Source organism: Pleurodeles waltl, chromosome 9 (assembly GCF_031143425.1).
Source record: "Pleurodeles waltl isolate 20211129_DDA chromosome 9, aPleWal1.hap1.20221129, whole genome shotgun sequence".
Lineage (NCBI taxonomy): Eukaryota > Metazoa > Chordata > Amphibia > Caudata > Salamandridae > Pleurodeles > Pleurodeles waltl.
The window spans coordinates 803,909,631-803,931,748 of record NC_090448.1 but is presented as its reverse complement, the minus strand read 5'-3'; positions in this window follow the sequence as shown (position 1 = coordinate 803,931,748).

Sequence of the window (22,118 nt, the reverse complement as noted above, 5' to 3'; positions counted from 1 at the left end):
TTGTAAAAAACAGCTCTGTTTTCTTTGTGAAAATGTGATGTGTCCACGTTGTGTTTTGGGGCATTTCCTTTCGTGGGCGGTAGGCCTACCCGCACAATTGAGGTACGAATTTTATCAGGAGACTTTGGGCAACACTGGGTGGAAGGACATTTGTGGCTGCTTTCGGTTTCCAAAACTTTCTGTCACCAAAATGAGAGGAAAAAAAGTTTTTGGGCCAATTTATGAGGTTTGCCAAGGATTCTGGGTAACAGAACCTGGTCAGAGCCCCACAAGTCAACCCATCCCGGACTCCCCCAGAAGTCTAGTTTAAAAAAATGCAACAGTTTGCTAGTTTTCCCCAGGTGCCGGCTGAGAAAGAGGCCAAAATCCACAGCTAGGCCGTTTGTAAAAAGAGCTCTGTTTTCTTTGTACAAATGTGCTGTGTCTTTGTTGTGTTTTGGGGGCATTTCCTTTCACAGGCGCTAGGCCTACCCTCACAAGTGAGGTACCATTTTTATCAGGAGACTTGAGGGATCGCTGTGTGGAAGGAAATTTGTGGCACCTCTCAGAATGAAGAACTTTCTGTCACCGAAATGAGAGGAAAAAGTGTTTTTTGGCCAGATTTTGAGGTTTGCAAAATATTCTGGGTAACAGAAGCTGGTCAGACCCTCAAAATTCACACCATCTTGGATTCCCCTAGGTGTCTAATTTTCAAAAATGCACAGGTTTGCTAGGTTTCCTAAGGTGCCGGATGAGCTAGAGGCCAAAATCCACCGCTAGGCACTTTGTAAAAAAAAAAGCTTTGTTTTCTTTGTGAAAATGTGATGTGTCCACGTCGAGGTTTGGGGAACTCCTATTCGCGGCCTCTAGGCCTACCCACACAAGTGAGGTACCATTTCTATTGGGAGACTTGGGGGAACGCTGTGTGGAAGGAAATTTGTGTCTCCTCTCAGATTCCAGAACTTTCTGTCACCGAAATGAGAGGAAAAAGTTTTTTCTTTGGCCTAATTTTGAGGTTTGCAAAGGATTGTGTGTAACAGAATCTGGTCAGAGCCCCACAGGTCACCCTATCCTGGATTCCACTAGGTGTCTAGTTTTAAAAAATGCACTGGTTTGCTAGTTTTCCCCAGGTGCCGGCTGAGCTAGAGGCCAAAATCCACAGCTAGGCCCTTTGTAAAAAGAGCTCTGTTTTCTTTGTGAAAATGTGATGTGTCCACGTTGTGTTTTGGGGCATTTTCTTTCATGGGCGCTAGGCCTACACACAGAAGTGAGGTACCTTTTTTATTTGGAGACTTGGGGGAACGCTGTGTGGAAGTCAATTTGTGGCTAATCTCAGATTGCAGAACTTTCTGTCACGGAAATACGAGGAAAAAAAGTTTTTGGTCCAGATTTTGAGGTTTGCAAAGGATTCTGGGTCACAGAACCTGGTCAGAGCCCTAAAATTCACACCAACTTGGATTCCCCCAGAAGTCTAATTTAAAAAAATGCAATGGTGTGCTAGTTTTCCCCAGGTGCCGGCTGAGAAAGAGGCCAAATTCCACAGCTAGGCCCTTTCTAAAAAGAGCTCTGTTTTCTCTCTGAAAATCTCATGTGTTCACGTTGTGTTTTGGAGCATTTGCTTTCACGGGCGCTAGGCCTACCCACACAAGTGAGGTACCATTGTTATCGGGAGACTTGGGGGAATGCTGTGTGGAAGGGAATTTGTGGATCCACTCAGATTGCAGAACTTTCTGTCATGGAAATGAGAGGAAAAGTGTTTTTCTGGCCAGATTTTGAGGTTTGCAAAGGATTCTGGGTAACAAAACGTGGTCAGAGCCCCACAATTCACACCACCTTGGATTCCCCTAGGTGTCTAGTTTTAAAAAATGCACAGGTTTGCTAGGTTTCACCATGTGCCGGCTGAGCTAGAGGCCAAAATCCACAGCTAGGCCCTTTGTAAAAAGAGCTCTGTTTTCTTTGTGAAAATGTGATGTGTCCATGTTGTGTTTTGGGAGCATTTCCTTTCACGGACGCTAGGCCTACCCACACAAGTGAGGTACCATTTTTATTGGGAGACTTGGGGGAACGCTGTGTGAAAGGAAATTTGTGGCTCTTTTCAGATTGCAGAACTTTCTGTCACGGAAATGAGAGGAAAAAGTGTTTTTTAGCCAGATTTTGAGGTTTGCAAAATATGCTGGGTAACAGAAGCTGGTCAGAGCCCCAAAATTCACACCATCTTGGATTCCCCTAGGTGTCTAATTTTCAAAAATGCACAGGTTTGCTAGGTTTCCTAAGGTGCCGGATGAGCTAGAGGCCAAAATCCACAGCTAGGCACTTTGTAAAAAAAAAAAGCTTTGTTTTGTTTGTGAAAATGTGATGTGTCCACGTCGAGTTTTGGGGAACTCCTTTCCCGGCCTCTAGGCTTACCCACACAAGTGAGGTACCATTTCTATTGGGAGACTTGGGGGAACGCTGTGTGGATGGAAATTTGTGTCTCCTCTAAGATTCCAGAACTTTCTGTCACGGAAATACGAGGAAAACAAGTTTTTTGTCCAGATTTTGAGGTTTGCAAAGGATTCTGGGTAACAGAACCTGGTCAGAGCCCCAAAATTCACACCAACTTGGATTCCCCCAGAAGTCTAAATTAAAAAAATGCAATGGTGTGCTAGTTTTCCCCAGGTGCCGGCTGAGAAAGAGGCCAAATTCCACAGCTAGGCCCTTTCTAAAAAGAACTCTGTTTTCTCTCTGAAAATATCATGTGTCCACGTTGTGTTTTGAGGCATTTCCTTTCACGGGCGCTAGGCCTACCCTCACAAGTGAGGTACCATATTTATCGGGAGACTTGGGGGAATGCTGTGTGGAAGGAAATTTGTGGCTCCACTCAGATTGCAGAACTTTCTGTCATGGAAATGAGAGGAAAAGTGTTTTTTTGGCCAGATTTTGAGGTTTGCAAATGATTCTGGGTAACAAAACGTGGTCAGAGCCCCACAATTCACACCACCGTGGATTCCCCTAGGTGTCTAGTTTTAAAAAATGCACAGGTTTGCTAGGTTTCCCCTGGTGCCGGCTGAGCTAGAGGCCAAAATCCACAGCTAGGCACTTTGTAAAAAAAAAGCTTTGTTTACTTTGTGAAAATGTGATGTGTCCACGTCAAGTTTTGGGGAACTCCTTTCGCGGCCTCTAGGCCTACCCACACAAGTGAGGTACCATTTCTATTGGGAGACTTGGGGGAACGCTGTGTGGAAGGAAATGTGTGTCTCCTCTCAGATTCCAGAACTTTCTGTCACGGAAATGAGAGGAAAAAGTTTTTTCTTTGGCCTATTTTTGAGGTTTGCAAAGGATTGTGTGTAACAGAATCTGGTCAGAGCCCCACAGGTCACCCTATCCTGGATTCCCCTAGGTGTCTAGTTTTAAAAAATGCACAGGTTTGCTAGGTTTCCCTAGGTGCCGGCTGAGCTACAGGCCAAAATCCACAGTAGGACACTTTGTAAAAAACAGCTCTGTTTTCTTTGTGAAAATGTGATGTGTCCACGTTGTGTTTTGGGGCATTTCCTTTCGTGGGCGCTAGGCCTACCCGCACATGTGAAGTACGATTTTTATCAGGAGAGTTGGGGCAACACTGGGTGGAAGGAAATTTGTGGCTGCTCTCAGATTCCAGAACTTTCTCTCCCTGAAATGAGAGGAAAACGTGTTTTTTTGGCCAAATTCTGAGGTTTGCAAAGGATTCTGGGTAACAGAACCTGGTCAGAGCCCCAAAAGTCACCCCATCCTGGATTCCCCTAAGTATCTAGTTTAAAAAAATGTGCAGTTTGCTAGGTTTCACCATGTGCCGGCTGAGCTAGAGGCCAAAATCAACAGCTAGGCCCTTTGTGAAAAGAGCTCTATTTTCTTTGTGAAAATGTGATGTGTCCATGTTGTGTTTTGGGGGCATTTCCTTTCACGGACGCTAGGCCTATCCACACAAGTGAGGTACCATTTTTACTGGGAGACTTGGGGGAATGCTGTGTGGAAGAAAATGTGTGGCTCTTCTCAGATTGCAGAACTTTCTGTCACGGAAATGAGAGGAAAAATTGTTTTTTGGCCAGATTTTGAGGTTTGCAAAATATTCTGGGTAACAGAAGCTGGTCAGAGCCCCAAAATTCACACCATCTTGGATTCCCCTAGGTGTCTAATTTTCAAAAATGCACAGGTTTGCTAGGTTTCCTAAGGTGCCGGATGAGCTAGAGGCCAAAATCCACAGCTAGGCACTTTGTAAAAAAAAAAGCTTTGTTTTCTTTGTGAAAATGTGATGTGTCCACGTCAAGTTTTGGGGAACTCCTTTCGCGGCCTCTAGGCCTACCCACACAAGTGAGGTACCATTTCTATTGGGAGACTTGGGGGAAGGCTGTGTGGAAGGAAATTTGTGTCTCCTCTCAGATTCCAGAACTTTCTGTCACGGAAATGAGAGGAAAAAGTTTTTTCTTTGGCCTATTTTTGAGGTTTGCAAAGGATTGTGTGTAACAGAATCTGGTCAGTGCCCCACAGGTCACCCTATCCTGGATTCCACTAGGTGTCTAGTTTTAAAAAATGCACTGGTTTGCTAGTTTTCCCCAGGTGCCGGCTGAGAAAGAGGCCAAAATCCAAAGCTAGGCCCTTTGTAAAAAGAACTCTGTTTTCTTTGTGAAAATGTGATGTGTCCACGTTGTGTTTTGGGCCATTTCCTTTCATGGGCGCTAGGCCTACACACAGAAGTGAGGTACCTTTTTTATTTGGAGACTTGGGGGAACGCTGTGTGGAAGTCAATTTGTGGCTAATCTCAGATTGCAGAACTTTCTGTCACGGAAATACGAGGAAAACGTGTTTTTTTGGCCAAATTTTGAGGTTTGCAAAGGATTCTGGGTAACAGAACCTGGTCAGAGCCCCACAAGTCACCCCATCCTGGATTCCCCTAAGTATCTAGTTTTAAAAAATGTGCAGTTTGCTAGGTTTCACCATGTGCCGGCTGAGCTAGATGCCAAAATCCACAGCTAGGCCCTTTGTAAAAAGAGCACTGTTTTCTTTGTGAAAATGTGATGTGTCCATGTTGTGTTTTGGGAGCATTTCCTTTCACGGACGCTAGGCCTACCCACACAAGTGAGGTACCATTTTTCTTGGGGGAACGCTGTGTGAAAGGAAATTTGTGGCTCTTCTCAGATTGCAGAACTTTCTGTCACGGAAATGAGAGGAAAAAGTGTTTTTTGGCTAGATTTTGAGGTTTGCAAAATATTCTGGGTAACAGAAGCTGGTCAGAACCCCAAAATTCACACCATCTTGGATTCCCCTAGGTGTCCAATTTTCAAAAATGCACAGGTTTTCTAGGTTTCCTAAGGTGCCGGATGAGCTAGAAGCCAAAATCCACAGCTAGGCACTTTGTAAAAAAAAAAGGTTTGTTTTCTTTGTGAAAATGTGATGTGTCCACGTCAAGTTTTGGGGAACTCCTTTCGCGGCCTCTAGGCCTACCCACACAAGTGAGGTACCATTTCTATTGGGAGACTTGGGGGAACGCTGTGTGGAAGGAAATTTGTGTCTCCTCTCAGATTCCAGAACTTTCTGTCACGGAAATGAGAGGAAAAAGTTTTTTCTTTGGCCTATTTTTGAGGTTTGCAAAGGATTGTGTGTAACAGAATCTGGTCAGAGCCCCACAGGTCACCCTATCCTGGATTCCACTAGGTGTCTAGTTTTAAAAAATGCACTGGTTTGCTAGTTTTCCCCAGGTGCCGGCTGAGAAAGAGGCCAAAATCCAAAGCTAGGCCCTTTGTAAAAAGAACTCTGTTTTCTTTGTGAAAATGTGATGTGTCCACGTTGTGTTTTGGGCCGTTTCCTTTCACAGGCGCTAGGCCTACACACAGAAGTGTGGTACCTATTTTATTTGGAGACTTGGGGGAACGCTGTGTGGAAGTCAATTTGTGGCTAATCTCAGATTGCAGAACTTTCTGTCACAGAAATTCAAGGAAAAAAAGTTTTTTGTCCAGATTTTGAGGTTTGCAAAGGATTCTGGGTAACAGAACCTGGTCAGAGCCCCAAAATTCACACCAACTTGGATTCCCCCAGAAGTCTAATTTAAAAAAATGCAATGGTGTGCTAGTTTTCCCCAGGTGCCGGCTGAGAAAGAGGCCAAATTCCACAGCTAGGCCCTTTCTAAAAAGAGCTCTGTTTTCTCTCTGAAAATATCATGTGTCCACGTTGTGTTTTGAGGCATTTCCTTTCACGAGCGCTAGGCCTACCCACACAAGTGAGGTACCATTTTTATCGGGAGACTTGGGGGAATGCTGTGTGGAAGGAAATTTGTGGCTCCACTCAGATTGCAGAACTTTCTGTCATGGAAATGAGAGTAAAAGTGTTTTTTTGGCCAGATTTTTAGGTTTGCAAATGATTCTGGGTAACAAAACGTGGTCAGAGCCCCACAATTCACACCACCGTGGATTCCCCTAGGTGTCTAGTTTTAAAAAATGCACAGGTTTGCTAGGTTTCCCCTGGTGCCGGCTGAGCTAGAGGCCAAAATCCACAGCTAGGCACTTTGTAAAAAAAAAGCTTTGTTTTCTTTGTGAAAATGTGATGTGTCCACGTCAAGTTTTGGGGAACTCCTTTCGCGGCCTCTAGGCCTACCCACACAAGTGAGGTACCATTTCTATTGGGAGACTTGGGGGAACGCTGTGTGGAAGGAAATTTGTGTCTCCTCTCAGATTCCAGAACTTTCTGTCATAGAAATGAGAGGAAAAAGTTTTTTCTTTGGCCTATTTTTGAGGTTTGCAAAGGATTGTGTGTAACAGAATCTGGTCAGAGCCCCACAGGTAACCCTATCCTGGGTTCCCCTAGGTGTCTAGTTTTAAAAAATGCACAGGTTTGCTAGGTTTCCCTAGGTGCCGGCTGAGCTACAGGCCAAAATCCACAGCTAGGCACTTTGTAAAAAACAGCTCTGTTTTCTTTAAAAAAATTTGATGTGTCCACGTTGTGTTTTGGGACATTTCCTTTCGTGGGCGCTAGGCCTACCCGCACATGTGAAGTACGATTTTTATCAGGAGACTTGGGGCAACACTGGGTGGAAGGAAATTTGTGGCTGCTCTCAGATTCCAGAACTTTCTGTCACGGAAATGAGAGGAAAAAGTGTTTTTTGGCCAGATTTTGAGGTTTGCAAAATATTCTGGGTAAGAGAAGCTGGTCAGAGCCCCAAAATTCACACCATCTTGGATTCCCCTAGGTGTCTAATTTTCAAAAATGCACAGGTTTGCTAGGTTTCCTAAGGTGCCGGATGAGCTAGAGGCCAAAATCCACAGCTAGGCACTTTGTAAAAAAAAAAGCTTTGTTTTCTTTGTGAAAATGTGATGTGTCCACGTCAAGTTTTGGGGAACTCCTTTCGCGGCCTCTAGGCCTACCCACACAAGTGAGGTACCATTTCTATTGGGAGACTTGGGGGAACGCTGTGTGGAAGGAAATTTGTGTCTCCTCTCAGATTCCAGAACTTTCTGTCACGGAAATGAGAGGAAAAAGTTTTTTCTTTGGCCTATTTTTGAGGTTTGCAAAGGATTGTGTGTAACAGAATCTGGTCAGAGCCCCACAGGTCACCCTATCCTGGATTCCACTAGGTGTCTAGTTTTAAAAAATGCACTGGTTTGCTAGTTTTCCCCAGGTGCCGGCTGAGAAAGAGGCCAAAATCCAAAGCTAATCTCTTTGTAAAAAGAACTCTGTTTTCTTTGTGAAAATGTGATGTGTCCACGTTGTGTTTTGGGCCATTTTCTTTCACGGGCGCTAGGCCTACACACAGAAGTGAGGTACCTATTTTATTTGGAGACTTGGGGGAACGCTGTGTGGAAGTCAATTTGTGGCTTATCTCAGATTGCAGAACTTTCTGTCACAGAAATACAAGGAAAAAAAGGTTTTTGTCCAGATTTTGAGGTTTGCAAAGGATTCTGGTTAACAGAACCTGGTCAGAGCCCCAAAATTCACACCAACTTGGATTCCCCCAGCTCTGTTTTCTCTCTGAAAATATCATGTGTCCACGTTGTGTTTTGAGGCATTTCGTTTCACGAGCGCTAGGCCTACCCACACAAGTGAGGTACCATTTTTATCGGGAGACTTGGGGGAATGCTGTGTGGAAGGAAATTTGTGGCTCCACTCAGATTGCAGAACTTTCTGTCATGGAAATGAGAGGAAAAGTGTTTTTTTGGCCAAATTTTGAGGTTTGCAAATGATTCTGGGTAACAAAACGTGGTCAGAGCCCCACAATTCACACCACCGTGGATTCCCCTAGTTGTCTAGTTTTAAAAAATGCACAGGTTTGCTAGGTTTCCCCTGGTGCCGGCTGAGCTAGAGGCCAAAATCCACAGCTAGGCACTTTGTAAAAAAAAAGCTTTGTTTTCTTTGTGAAAATGAGATGTGTCCACGACAAGTTTTGGGGAACTCCTTTCGCGGCCTCTAGGCCTACCCACACAAGTGAGGTACCATTTCTATTGGGAGACTTGGGGGAACGCTGTGTGGAAGGAAATTTGTGTCTCCTCTCAGATTCCAGAACTTTCTGTCACGGAAATGAGAGGAAAAAGTTTTTTCTTTGGCCTATTTTTGAGGTTTGCAAAGGATTGTGTGTAACAGAATCTGGTCAGAGCCCCACAGGTCACCCTATCCTGGGTTCCCCTAGGTGTCTAGTTTTAAAAAATGCACAGGTTTGCTAGGTTTCCCTAGGTGCCGGCTGAGCTACAGGCCAAAATCCACAGCTAGGCACTTTGTAATAAACAGCTCTGTTTTCTTTGTAAAAATGTGATGTGTCCACGTTGTGTTTTGGGGCATTTCCTTTCATGGGCGCTAGGCCTACCCGCACATGTGAAGTACGATTTTTATCAGGAGACTTGGGGCAACACTGGGTGGAAGGAAATTTGTGGCTGCTCTCAGATTCCAGAACTTTCTGTCACCGAAATGAGAGGAAAATGTGTTTTTTTGGCCAAATTTTGAGGTTTGCAAAGGATTCTGGGTAATAGAACCTGGTCAGAGCCCCACAAGTCACCCCATCCTGGATTCCCCTAAGTATCTAGTTTTAAAAAATGTGCAGTTTGCTAGGTTTCACCATGTGCCGGCTGAGCTAGATGCCAAAATCCACAGCTAGGCCCTTTGTAAAAAGAGCTCTGTTTTCTTTGTGAAAATGTGATGTGTCCATGTTGTGTTTTGGGACCATTTCCTTTCACGGACGCTAGGCCTACCCACACAAGTGAGGTACCATTGTTAGTGGGAGACTTGGGGGAACGCTGTGTGAAAGGAAATTTGTGGCTCTTCTCAGATTGCAGAACTTTCTGTCACGGAAATGAGAGGAAAAAGTGTTTTTTGGTCAGATTTTGAGGTTTGCAAAATATTCTGGGTAACAGAAGCTGGTCAGAGCCCCAAAATTCACACCATCTTGGATTCCCCTAGGTGTCTAATTTTCAAAAATGCACAGGTTTGCTAGGTTTCCTAAGGTGCCGGATGAGCTAGAGGCCAAAATCCACAGCTAGGTACTTTGTAGAAAAAAAAGCTTTGTTTTCTTTGTGAAAATGTGATGTGTCCACGTCAAGTTTTGGGGAACTCCTTTCGTGGCCTCTAGGCCTACCCACACAAGTGAGGTACCATTTCTATTGGGAGACTTGGGGGAAGGCTGTGTGGAAGGAAATTTGTGTCTCCTCTCAGATTCCAGAACTTTCTGTCACGGAAATGAGAGGAAAAAGTTTTTTCTTTGGCCTATTTTTGAGGTTTGCAAAGGATTGTGTGTAACAGAATCTGGTCAGTGCCCCACAGGTCACCCTATCCTGGATTCCACTAGGTGTCTAGATTTAAAAAATGCACTGGTTTGCTAGTTTTCCCCAGGTGCCGGCTGAGAAAGAGGCCAAAATCCAAAGCTAGGCCCTATGTAAAAAGAACTCTGTTTTCTTTGTGAAAATGTGATGTGTCCACGTTGTGTTTTGGGCCATTTCCTTTCACGGGCGCTAGGCCTACACACAGAAGTGAGGTACCTTTTTATTTGGAGACTTGGGGGAACGCTGTGTGGAAGTCAATTTGTGGCTAATCTCAGATTGCAGAACTTTCTGTCACGGAAATACGAGGAAAAAAAGTTTTTTGTCCAGATTTTGAGGTTTGCAAAGGATTCTGGGTAATAGACCTGGTCAGAGCCCCAAAATTCACACCAACTTGGATTCCCCCAGAAGTCTAATTTAAAAAAATGCAATGGTGTGCTAGTTTTCCCCAGGTACCGGCTGAGAAAGAGGCCAAATTCCACAGCTAGGCCCTTTCTAAAAAGAGCTCTGTTTTCTCTCTGAAAATATCATGTGTCCACGTTGTGTTTTGAGGCATTTCCTTTCACGGGCGCTAGGCCTACCCACACAAGTGAGGTACCATTTTTATTGGGAGACTTGGGGGAATGCTGTGTGGAAGGAAATTTGTGGCTCCACTCAGATTGCAGAACTTTCTGTCATGGAAATGAGAGGAAAAGTGTTTTTTTGGCCAGATTTTAAGGTTTGCAAATGATTCTGGGTAACAAAACGAGGTCAGAGCCCCACAATTCATACCACCGTGGATTCCCCTAGGTGTCTAGTTTTAAAAAATGCACAGGTTTGGTAGGTTTCCCCTGGTGCCGGCTGAGCTAGAGGCCAAAATCCACAGCTAGGCACTTTGTAAAAAAACAGCTGTGTTTCTTTGTGAAAATGTGATGTGTCAACGTTGTGTAATGGGGCACCTTCTTCCACGGCCGCTAGGCCTAGCTACACAAGTGAGGTACCATTTCTATTGGGAGATTTAGGGGAACACTGTTTGGAAGGACATTTGTGGCTCCCCTCAGATTCCAGAACTTTCTGTCACCAAAATGAGAGGAAAAAAAGTTTTTGGGCCAATTTATGAGGTTTGCCAATGATTCTGGGTAACAGAACCTGGTCAGAGCCCCACAAGTCAACCCATCCTGGATTCCCCCAGAAGTCTAGTTTAAAAAAATTCAACGGTTTGCTAGTTTTCCCCAGGTGCCGGCTGAGAAAGAGGCCAAAATCCACAGCTAGGCCGTTTGTAAAAAGAGCTCTGTTTTCTTTGTACAAATGTGCTGTGTCTTCGTTGTGTTTTGGGGCATTTCCTTTCACGGGCGCTAGGCCTACCCTCACAAGTGAGGTACCATTTTTATCGGGAGACTTGGGGGAACGCTGTGGGGAAGGAAATTTGTGGCACCTCTCAAATTGCAGAACTTTCTGTCACCGAAATGAGAGGAAAAAGTGTTTTTTGGCCAGATTTTGAGGTTTGCAAAGGATTCTGGGTAACAGAACCTGGTCAGAGCCCCACAATTCACACCACCTTGGACTCCCCTAGGTGTCTAGTTTTCAAAAATGCCCAGGTTTGCTAGGTTTCCCCAGGTGCCGGCTGAGCTAGAGGCCAAAATCCACAGCTAGACACTTTGTAAAAAACAGCCCTGTTTCTTTATGAAAATGTGATGTGTCCACATTGTGTTTTGGGGCATTTCCTCAGCGGCCGCTAGACCTACCCACACAAGTGAGGTACCATTTCTATTGGGAGACTTGGGGGAACGCTGGGTAGAAGGAAAATTGTGGCTCCTCTCAGATTCCTGAACTTTCTGTCACTGAAATGAGAGAAAATGTTTTTTTTGGCCAAATTTTGAGGTTTGCAAAGTATTCTGGGTAACAGAACTTGGTCAGAGCCCTACAAGTCACCGCATCCTGGATTCCGCTAGGTGTCCAGTTTTCACAAATTTGCTGGTTTGCTAGGTTTCACCAGTTGCCGGCTGAGCTCGTGGCCAAAATCTACAGCTAGGCATTTTGTAAAAAAACAGCTCTGTTTTCTTTGTGAAAATGTGATGTGTCCACGTTGTGTTTTGGGGCATTTCCTTTCGTGGGTGCTAGGCCTACCCGCACAAGTGAGGTACGATTTTTAGCAGGAGACTTGGGGCAACACTGGGTGGAAGGAAATTTGTGGCTGCTCTCAGATTCCAGAACTTTCTGTCACCGAAATTAGAGGAAAACTTATTTTTTTGTCAAAATTTTGAGGTTTGCAAAAGATTCTGGGTAACAGAACCTGGTCAGAGCCCCACAAGTCACCCCATCCTGGATTCCTCTAGGTGTCTAGTTTTAAAAAATGCACTGGTTTCCTAGTTTTTCCCTGGTGCCGGCTGAGAAAGAGGCCAAAATCCTCAGCTAGGCCCTTTGTAAAAAGAGCTCTGTTTTCTTTGTGAAAATGTGATGTGTCCACGTTGTGTTTTGGGGCATTTCCTTTCACGGACGCTAGGCCTAAACACACAAGTGAGGTACCATTTTTATTGGGAGACTTGGGGGAACGCTGTGTGGAAGTAAATTTGTGGCTCTTCTCAGATTGCAGAACTTTCTGTCACGGAAATGAGAGGAAAAAGGGTTTTGTAGCCAGATTTTGAGGTTTGCAAAGGATTCTGGGTAACAGAACCTGGTCAGATCCCCCAAAATCACACCACCTTTGATTCCTATAGGTGTCTAATTTTCAAAAATGCACAGGTTTGCTAGGTTTCCCATGGTGCCAGCAGAGCTAGAGGCCAAAATCCACAGCTGGGCACTTTGTAAAAAAACAGCTTTGTTTTGTTTGTGAAAATGTGATGTGTCCAAGTTGTGTTTTGGGGATCTCCTTTCGCGGCCCGCTGGCCTACCCACACAAGTGAGGTACCATTTCTATTGGGAGACTTGGAGGAACGCTGTGTGGAATGAAATTTGTGTCTCCTCTCAGATTCCAGAACTTTCTGTCACGGAAATGAGAGGAAGAAGTGGGTTTTTTGGCCAATTTTTGAGGTTTGCAAAGGATTGTGGGTAACAGAACCTGATCAGAGCCCCACAGGTCACCCCATCCTGAATTCCCCTGGTGTCTAGTTTTAAAAAATGCACAGGTTTGCTAGGTTTCCCTAGGTGCCGGCTGAGCTACAGGCCAAAATCCACAGCTAAGCACTTTGTAAAAAACAGCTCTGTTTTCTTTGTGAAAATGTGAAGTGTCCACGTTGTGTTTTGGGGCATTTCCTTTCGTGGGCGCTAGGCCTACCCGCACAAGTGAGGAACGATTTTTATCAGGAGACTTTGGGCAACACTGGGAGGAAGGAAATTTGTGGCTGCTCTCGGTTTCCAAAACTTTCTGTCACCAAAATGAGAGGAAAAAAAGTTTTTGGGCCAATTTATGAGGTTTGCCAAGGATTCTGGGTAACAGAACCTGGTCAGAGCCCCACAAGTCAACCCATCCCGGACTCCCCCAGAAGTCTAGTTTAAAAAAATGCAACGGTTTGCTAGTTTTCCCCAGGTGCCGGCTGAGAAAGAGGCCAAAATCCACAGCTAGGCCGTTTGTAAAAAGAGCTCTGTTTTCTTGTACAAATGTGCTGTGTCTTTGTTGTGTTTTGGGGCATTTCCTTTCACAGGCGCTAGGCCTATTCTCACAAGTGAGGTACCATTTTTATCAGGAGACTTGAGGGAACGCTGTGTGGAAGGAAATTGTGGCACCTCTCAGAATGCAGAACTTTCTGTCACCGAAATAAGAGGAAAAAGTGTTTTTTGGCCAGATTTTGAGGTTTGCAAAATATTCTGGGTAACAGAAGCTGGTCAGAGCCTCAAAATTCACACCACCGTGGATTCCCCTAGGTGTCTAGTTTTAAAAAATGCACAGGTTTGGTAGGTTTCCCCTGGTGCCGGCTGAGCTAGAGGCCAAAATCCACAGCTAGGCACTTTGTAAAAAAACAGCTTTGTTTTCTTTGTGAAAATGTGATGTGTCCACGTCAAATTTTGGGGAACTCCTTTCGCGGACTCTAGGCCTACCCACATAAGTGAGGTACCATTTCTATTGCGAGACTTGGGGGAACGCTGTGTGGAAGGAAAGTTGTGTCTCCTCTCAGATTCCAGAACTTTCTGTCACGGAAATGAGAGGAAAAAGTTTTTTCTTTGGCCTATTTTTGAGGTTTGCAAAGGATTGTGTGTAACAGAATCTGGTCAGAGCCCCACAGGTCACCCTATCCTGGATTCCCCTAGGTGTCTAGTTTTAAAAAATGTGCAGTTTGCTACGTTTCACCATGTGCCGGCTGAGCTAGATGCCAAAATCCACAGCTAGGCCCTTTGTAAAAAGAGCTCTGTTTTCTTTGTGAAAATGTGATGTGTCTATGTTGTGTTTTGGGAGCATTTCCTTTCACGGACGCTAGGCCTACCCACACAAGTGAGGTACCATTTTTATTGGGAGACTTGGGGGAACACTGTGTGAAAGGAAATTTGTGGCTCTTCTCAGATTGCAGAACTTTCTGTCACGGAAATGAGAGGAAAAAGTGTTTTTTGGCCAGATTTGAGGGTTGCAAAATATTCTGGGTAACAGAAGCTGGTCAGAGCCCCAAAATTCACACCATCTTGGATTCCCCTAGGTGTCTAATTTTCAAAAATGCACAGGTTTGCTAGGTTTCCTAAGGTGCCGGATGAGCTAGAGGCCAAAATCCACAGCTAGGCACTTTGTAAAAAAAAAAGCTTTGTTTTCTTTGTGAAAATGTGATTTGTCCACGTCAAGTTTTGGGGAACTCCTTTCGCGGCCTCTAGGCCTACCCACACAAGTGAGGTACCATTTCTATTGGGAGACTTGGGGGAATGCTGAGTGGAAGGAAATTTGTGTCTCCTCTCAGATTCCAGAACTTTCTGTCACGGAAATGAGAGGAAAAAGTTTTTTCTTTGGCCTATTTTTGAGGTTTGCAAAGGATTGTGTGTAACAGAATCTGGTCAGTGCCCCACAGGTCACCCTATCCTGGCTTCCACTAGGTGTCTAGTTTTAAAAAATGCACTGGTTTACTAGTTTTCCCCAGGTGCCGGCTGAGAAAGAGGCCAAAATCCAAAGCTAGGCCCTTTGTAAAAAGAACTATGTTTTCTTTGTGAAAATGTGATGTGTCCACGTTGTGTTTTGGGCCATTTCCTTTCACGGGCGCTAGGCCTACACACAGAAGTGAGGTACCTTTTTTATTTGGAGACTTGGGGGAACGCTGTGTGGAAGTCAATTTGTGGCTCATCTCAAATTGCAGAACTTTCTGTCACGGAAATACGATGAAAAAAAGTTTTTTGTCCAGATTTTGAGGTTTGCAAAGGATTCTGGGTAACAGAACCTGGTCAGAGCCCCAAAATTCACACCAACTTGAATTCCCCCAGAAGTCTAATTTTTAAAAAATGCAATGGTTTGCTAGTTTTCCCCAGGTGCCGGCTGAGAAAGAGGCCAAATTCCACAGCTAGGCCCTTTCTAAAAAGAGCTCTGTTTTCTCTCTTAAAATATCATGTGTCCACGTTGTGTTTTGAGGCATTTCTTTTCACGGGCGCTAGGCCTACCCACACACTCGCGTACTCGCTAGACGTACATGAAACATGAGACGGAAGATGCCGGTGATTCTTTTTGTATACTGACAATTCGAAATTGAGACCAGTGGAAATATCAGATGTTGAAATAATCTATAGGATAATTTATTATTGCTGGATCGACAGTTTATTTCTCGATTATTTTTTGGATCTGTAAGCCCTGAAGAAGTCGTTTAGGGATGTTATTCACTCCCAAAGACGAAACACGTGTTGGCTTGAACATCTTGTAACCAGAATGTGGCTTGAATTTGGACATATGAACAATTTGGATCAAAGATTGCTCAACAATTAAACACTTTTCATCAAATACCGTGGACTAATTGCTTTAATAAGCGTAACCGAAAGTTGGTTATAATCCGTTAATCTGAATAATTATGGACTACTATTGCTACAGTTTTCTTCCCGCTTTTCACGTTGTTCTATATTCATAACATTGTTTTGGGTCACTCTATTACATTTATGTACTTGAGGAGATTTTGATGGATATTTTTACATTACGAGTTGTTTAAATATTTGTTATCAGTGTTTCTCTAGGGGTCACCCCATTGTGCAATATACTACCCACACAAGTGAGGTACCATTTTTATCGGGAGACTTGGGGGAATGCTGTGTGGAAGGAAATTTGTGACTCCACTCAGATTGCAGAACTTTCTGTCATGGAAATGAGAGGAAAAGTGTTTTTTTGGCCAGACTTTGAGGTTTGCAAATGATTCAGGGTAACAAAACGTGGTCAGAGCCTCACAATTCACACCACCGTGGATTCCTCTAGGTGTATAGTTTTAAAAAATGCACAGGTTAGGTTTCCCCTGGTGCCGGCTGAGCTAGAGGCCAAAATCCACAGCTAGGCACTTTGTAAAAAAACAGCTGTGTTTCTTTGTGAAAATGTGATGTGTCCACGTTGTGTAATGGGGCACCTTCTTTCACGGCCGCTAGGCCTACCTACACAAGTGAGGTACCATTTCTATTGGGAGATTTAGGGGAACACTGTTTGGAAGGACATTTGTGGCTCCCCTCAGATTCCAGAACTTTCTGTCACCAAAATGAGAGGAAAAAAAGTTTTGGGGCCAATTTATGAGGTTTGCCAATGATTCTGGGTAACAGAACCTGGTCAGAGCCCCACAAGTCAACCCATCCCGGATTCCCCCAGAAGTCTAGTTTAAAAAAATGCAATGGTTTGCTAGTTTTCCCCAGGTGCCGGCTGAGAAAGAGGCCAAAATCCACAGCTAGGCCGTTTGTAAAAAGAGCTCTGTTTTCTTTGTACAAATGTGCTGTGTCTTCGTTGTGTTTTGGGGCATTTCCTTTCACGGGCGCTAGGCCTACCCTCACAAGTGAGGTACCATTTTTATTGGGAGACTTGGGGGAACGCTGTGTGGAAGGAAATTTGTGGCACCTCTCAGATTGCAGAACTTTCTGTCACCGAAATGAGAGGAAAAAGTGTTTTTTGGCCAGATTTTGAGGTATGCAAATTATTCTGGGTAACAGAACCTGGTCAGAGCCCCACAATTCACACCACCTTGGACTCCCCTAGGTGTCTAGTTTTCAAAAGTGCACAGGTTTGCTAGGTTTCCCCAGGTGCCGGCTGAGCTAGAGGCCAAAATCCACAGCTAGACACTTTGTAAAAAACATCCCTGTTTCTTTGTGAAAATGTGATGTGTCCACATTGTGTTTTGGGGCATTTCCTCAGCGGCCGCTAGACCTACCCACACAAGTGAGGTACCATTTCTATTGGGAGACTTGGGGGAACGCTGGGTAGAAGGAAAATTGTGGCTCCTCTCAGATTCCTGAACTTTCTGTCACCGAAATGAGAGAAATGTTTTTTTTGGCCAAATTTTGAGGTTTGCACAGTATTCTGGGTAACAGAACTTGGTCAGAGCCCTTCAAGTCACCGCATCCTGGATTCCGCTAGGTGTCTAGTTTTCACAAATGTGCTGGTTTGCTAGGTTTCACCAGTTGCCGGCTGAGCTCGTGGCCAAAATCTACAGCTAGGCATTTTGTAAAAAAACAGCTCTGTTTTCTTTGTGAAAATGTGATGTGTCCACGTTGTGTTTTGGGGCATTTCCTTTCGTGGGTGCTAGGCCTACCCGCACAAGTGAGGTAAGATTTTTAGCAGGAGACTTGGGGCAACACTGGGTGGAAGGAAATTTGTGGCTGCTCTCAGATTCCAGAACTTTCTGTCACCGAAATTAGAGGAAAATTTATTTTTTTGTCAAAAGTTTGAGGTTTGCAAAAGATTCTGGGTAACAGAACCTGGTCAGAGCCCCACAAGTCACCCCATCCTGGATTCCTCTAGGTGTCTAGTTTTAAAAAATGCACTGGTTTGCTAGTTTTCCTCTGGTGCCGGGTGAAAAAGAGGCCAAAATCCTCAGCTAGGCCCTTTGTAAAAAGAGCTCTGTTTTCTTTGTGAAAATGTGATGTGTCCACGTTGTGTTTTGGGGCATTTCCTTTCACGGGCGCTAGGCCTAAACACACAAGTGAGGTACCATTTTTACTGGGAGACTTGGGGGAACGCTGTGTGGAAGTAAATTTGTGGCTCTTCTCAGATTGCAGAACTTTCTGTCACGGAAATGAGAGGAAAAAGGGTTTTGTGGCCAGATTTTGAGGTTTGCAAAGGATTCTGGGTAACAGAACCTGGTCAGATCCCCCAAAATCACACCACCTTTGATTCCTATAGGTGTCTAATTTTCAAAAATGCACAGGTTTGCTAGGTTTCCCATGGTGCCAGCAGAGCTATATGCCAAAATCCACAGCTGGGCACTTTGTAAAAAAACAGCTATGTTTTGTTTGTGAAAATGTGATGTGTCCAAGTTGTGTTTTGGGGATCTCCTTTCGCGGCCCGCTGGCCTACCCACACAAGTGAGGTACCATTTCTATTGGTAGACTTGGAGGAACGCTGTGTGGAAGGAAATTTGTGTCTCCTCTCAGATTCCAGAACTTTCTGTCACGGAAATGAGAGGAAAAAGTGTTTTTTTTGGCCAATTTTTGAGGTTTGCAAAGGATTTTGGGTAACAGAACCTGGTCAGAGCCCCACAGGTCACCCCATCCTGAATTCCCCTGGTGTCTAGTTTTAAAAAATGCACAGGTTTGCTAGGTTTCCCTAGGTGCCGGCTGAGCTACAGGCCAAAATCCACAGCTAGGCACTTTGTAAAAAACAGCTCTGTTTTCTTTGTGAAAATGTGATGTGTCCACGTTGTGTTTTGGGGCATTTCCTTTCGTGGGCGCTAGGCCTACCCGCACAAGTGAGGTACGATTTTTATGAGCAGACTTTGGGCAACACTGGGTGGAAGGAAATTTGTGGCTACTCTCGGTTTCCAAAACTTTCTGTCACCAAAATGAGAGGAAAAAAAGTTTTTGGGCCAATTTATGAGGTTTGCCAAGGATTCTGGGTAACAGAACCTGGTCAGAGCCCCACAAGTCAACCCATCCCGGACTCCCCCAGAAGTCTAGTTTAAAAAAATGCAACGGTTTGCTAGTTTTCCCCAGGTGCCGGCTGAGAAAGAGGCCAAAATCCACAGCTAGGCCATTTGTAAAAAGAGCTCTGTTTTCTTTGTACAAATGTGCTGTGTCTTTGTTGTGTTTTGGGGCATTTCCTTTCACAGGCGCTAGGCCTACCCTCACAAGTGAGGTACCATTTTTATCAGGAGACTTGCGGGAACGCTGTGTGGAAGGAAATTTGTGGCACCTCTCAGAATGCAGAACTTTCTGTCACCGAAATGAGAGGAAAAAGTGTTTTTTGGCCAGATTTTGAGGTTTGCAAAATATTCTGGGTAACAGAAGCTGGTCAGAGCCTCAAAATTCACACCATCTTGGATTCCCCTAGGTGTCTAATTTTAAAAAATGCACAGGTTTGCTAGGTTTCCTAAGATGGCGGATGAGCTAGAGGCCAAAATCCACAGCTAGGCACTTTGTAAAAAAAAAAGCTTTGTTTTCTTTGTGAAAATGTGATATGTCCACGTCGAGTTTTGGGGAACTCCTTTCGTGGCCTCTAGGCCTACCCACACAAGTGAGGTACCATTTCTATTGGGAGACTTGGGGGAACGCTGTGTGGAAGGAAATTTGTGTCTTCTCTCAGATTCCAGAACTTTCTGTCACCGAAATGAGAGGAAAAAGTTTTTTCTTTGGCCTAATTTTGAGGTTTGCAAAGGATTGTGTGTAACAGAATCTGGTCAGAGCCCCACAGGTCACCCTATCCTGGATTCCACTAGGTGTCTAGTTTTAAAAAATGCACTGGTTTGCTAGTTTTCCCCAGGTGCCGGCTGAGAAAGAGGCCAAAATCCAAAGCTAGGCCCTTTGTAAAAAGAACTCTGTTTTCTTTGTGAAAATGTGATGTGTCCACGTTGTGTTTTGGGGCATTTCCTTTCGTGGGTGCTAGGCCTACCCGCACAAGTGAGGTATGATTTTTAGCAGGAGACTTAGGGCAGCACTGGGTGGATGGAAATTTGTGGCTGCTCTCAGATTCCAGAACTTTCTGTCACCGAAATTAGAGGAAAACGTATTTTTTTGTCAAAATTTTGAGGTTTGCAAAAGATTCTGGGTAACAGAACCTGGTAAGAGCCCCACAAGTCACCCCATCCTGGATTCCTCTAGGTGTCTAGTTTTAAAAAATGCACTGGTTTGCTAGTTTTTCCCTGGTGCCGGCTGAGAAAGAGGCCAAAATCCTCAGCTAGGCCCTTTGTAAAAAGAGCTCTGTTTTCTTTGTGAAAATGTGATGTGTACACGTTGTGTTTTGGGGCATTTCCTTTCACGGACGCTAGGCCTAAACACACAAGTGAGGTACCATTTTTATTGGGAGACTTGGGGGAACGCTGTGTGGAAGTAAATTTGTGGCTCTTCTCAGATTGCAGAACTTTCTGTCACGGAAATCAGAGGAAAAAGGGTTTTGTAGCCAGATTTTGAGGTTTGCAAAGGATTCTGGGTAACAGAACCTGGTCAGATCCCCCAAAATCACACCACCTTTGATTCCTATAGGTGTCTAATTTTCAAAAATGCACAGGTTTGCTAGGTTTCCCATGGTGCCAGCAGAGCTAGAGGCCAAAATCCACAGCTGGGCACTTTGTAAAAAAACAGCTTTGTTTTGTTTGTGAAAATGTGATGTGTCCAAGTTGTGTTTTGGGGATCTCCTTTCGTGGCACGCTGGCCTACCCACACAAGTGAGGTACCATTTCTATTGGGAGACTTGGAGGAACGCTGTGTGGAATGAAATTTGTGTCTCCTCTCAGATTCCAGAACTTTCTGTCACGGAAATGAGAGGAAGAAGTGTTTTTTTTGGCCAATTTTTGAGGTTTGCAAAGGATTGTGGGTAACAGAACCTGATCAGAGCCCCACAGGTCACCCCATCCTGAATTCCCCTGGTGTCTAGTTTTAAAAAATGCACAGGTTTGCTAGGTTTCCCTAGGTGCCGGCTGAGCTACAGGCCAAAATCCACAGCTAGGCACTTTGTAAAAAACAGCTCTGTTTTCTTTGTGAAAATGTGAAGTGTCCACGTTGTGTTTTGGGGCATTTCCTTTTGTGGGCGCTAGGCCTACCCGCACAAGTGAGGAACGATTTTTATCAGGAGACTTTGGGCAACACTGGGTGGAAGGAAATTTGTGGCTGCTCTCGGTTTCCAAAACTTTCTGTCACCAAAATGAGAGGAAAAAAAGTTTTTGGGCCAATTTATGAGGTTTGCCAAGGATTCTGGGTAACAGAACCTGGTCAGAGCCCCACAAGTCAACCCATCCCGGACTCCCCCAGAAGTCTAGTTTAAAAAAATGCAACGGTTTGCTAGTTTTCCCCAGGTGCCGGCTGAGAAAGAGGCCAAAATCCACAGCTAGGCCGTTTGTAAAAAGAGCTCTGTTTTCTTTGTACAAATGTGCTGTGTCTTTGTTGTGTTTTGGGGCATTTCCTTTCACAGGCGCTAGGCCTATCCTCACAAGTGAGGTACCATTTTTATCAGGAGACTTGAGGGAACGCTGTGTGGAAGGAAATTTGTGGCACCTCTCAGAATGCAGAACTTTCTGTCACCGAAATAAGAGGAAAAAGTGTTTTTTGGCCAGATTTTGAGGTTTGCAAAATATTCTGGGTAACAGAAGCTGGTCAGAGCCTCAAAATTCACACCACCGTGGATTCCCCTAGGTGTCTAGTTTTAAAAAATGCACAGGTTTGGTAGGTTTCCCCTGGTGCCGGCTGAGCTAGAGGCCAAAATCCACAGCTGGGCCCTTTGTAAAAAGAGCTCTGTTTTCTTTGTGAAAATGTGATGTGTCCACGTTGTGTTTTGGGGCATTTCCTTTCATGGGCGCTAGGCCTACACACAGAAGTGAGGTACCTTTTTTATTTGGAGACTTGGGGGAACGCTGTGTGGAAGTCAATTTGTGGCTAATCTCAGATTGCAGAACTTTCTGTCACGGAAATACGATGAAAAAAAGTTTTTTGTCCAGATTTTGAGGTTTGCAAAGGATTCTGGGTAACAGAACCTGGTCAGAGCCCCAAAATTCACACCAACTTGGATTCCCCCAGAAGTCTAATTTTAAAAAAATGCAATGGTTTGCTAGTTTTCCCCAGGTGCCGGCTGAGAAAGAGGCCAAATTCCACAGCTAGGCCCTTTCTAAAAAGAGCTCTGTTTTCTCTCTTAAAATATCATGTGTCCACGTTGTGTTTTGAGGCATTTCTTTTCACGGGCGCTAGGCCTACCCACACAAGTGAGGTACCATTTTTATCGGGAGACTTGGGGGAATGCTGTGTGGAAGGAAATTTGTGACTCCACTCAGATTGCAGAACTTTCTGTCATGGAAATGAGAGGAAAAGTGTTTTTTTGGCCAGACTTTGAGGTTTGCAAATGATTCT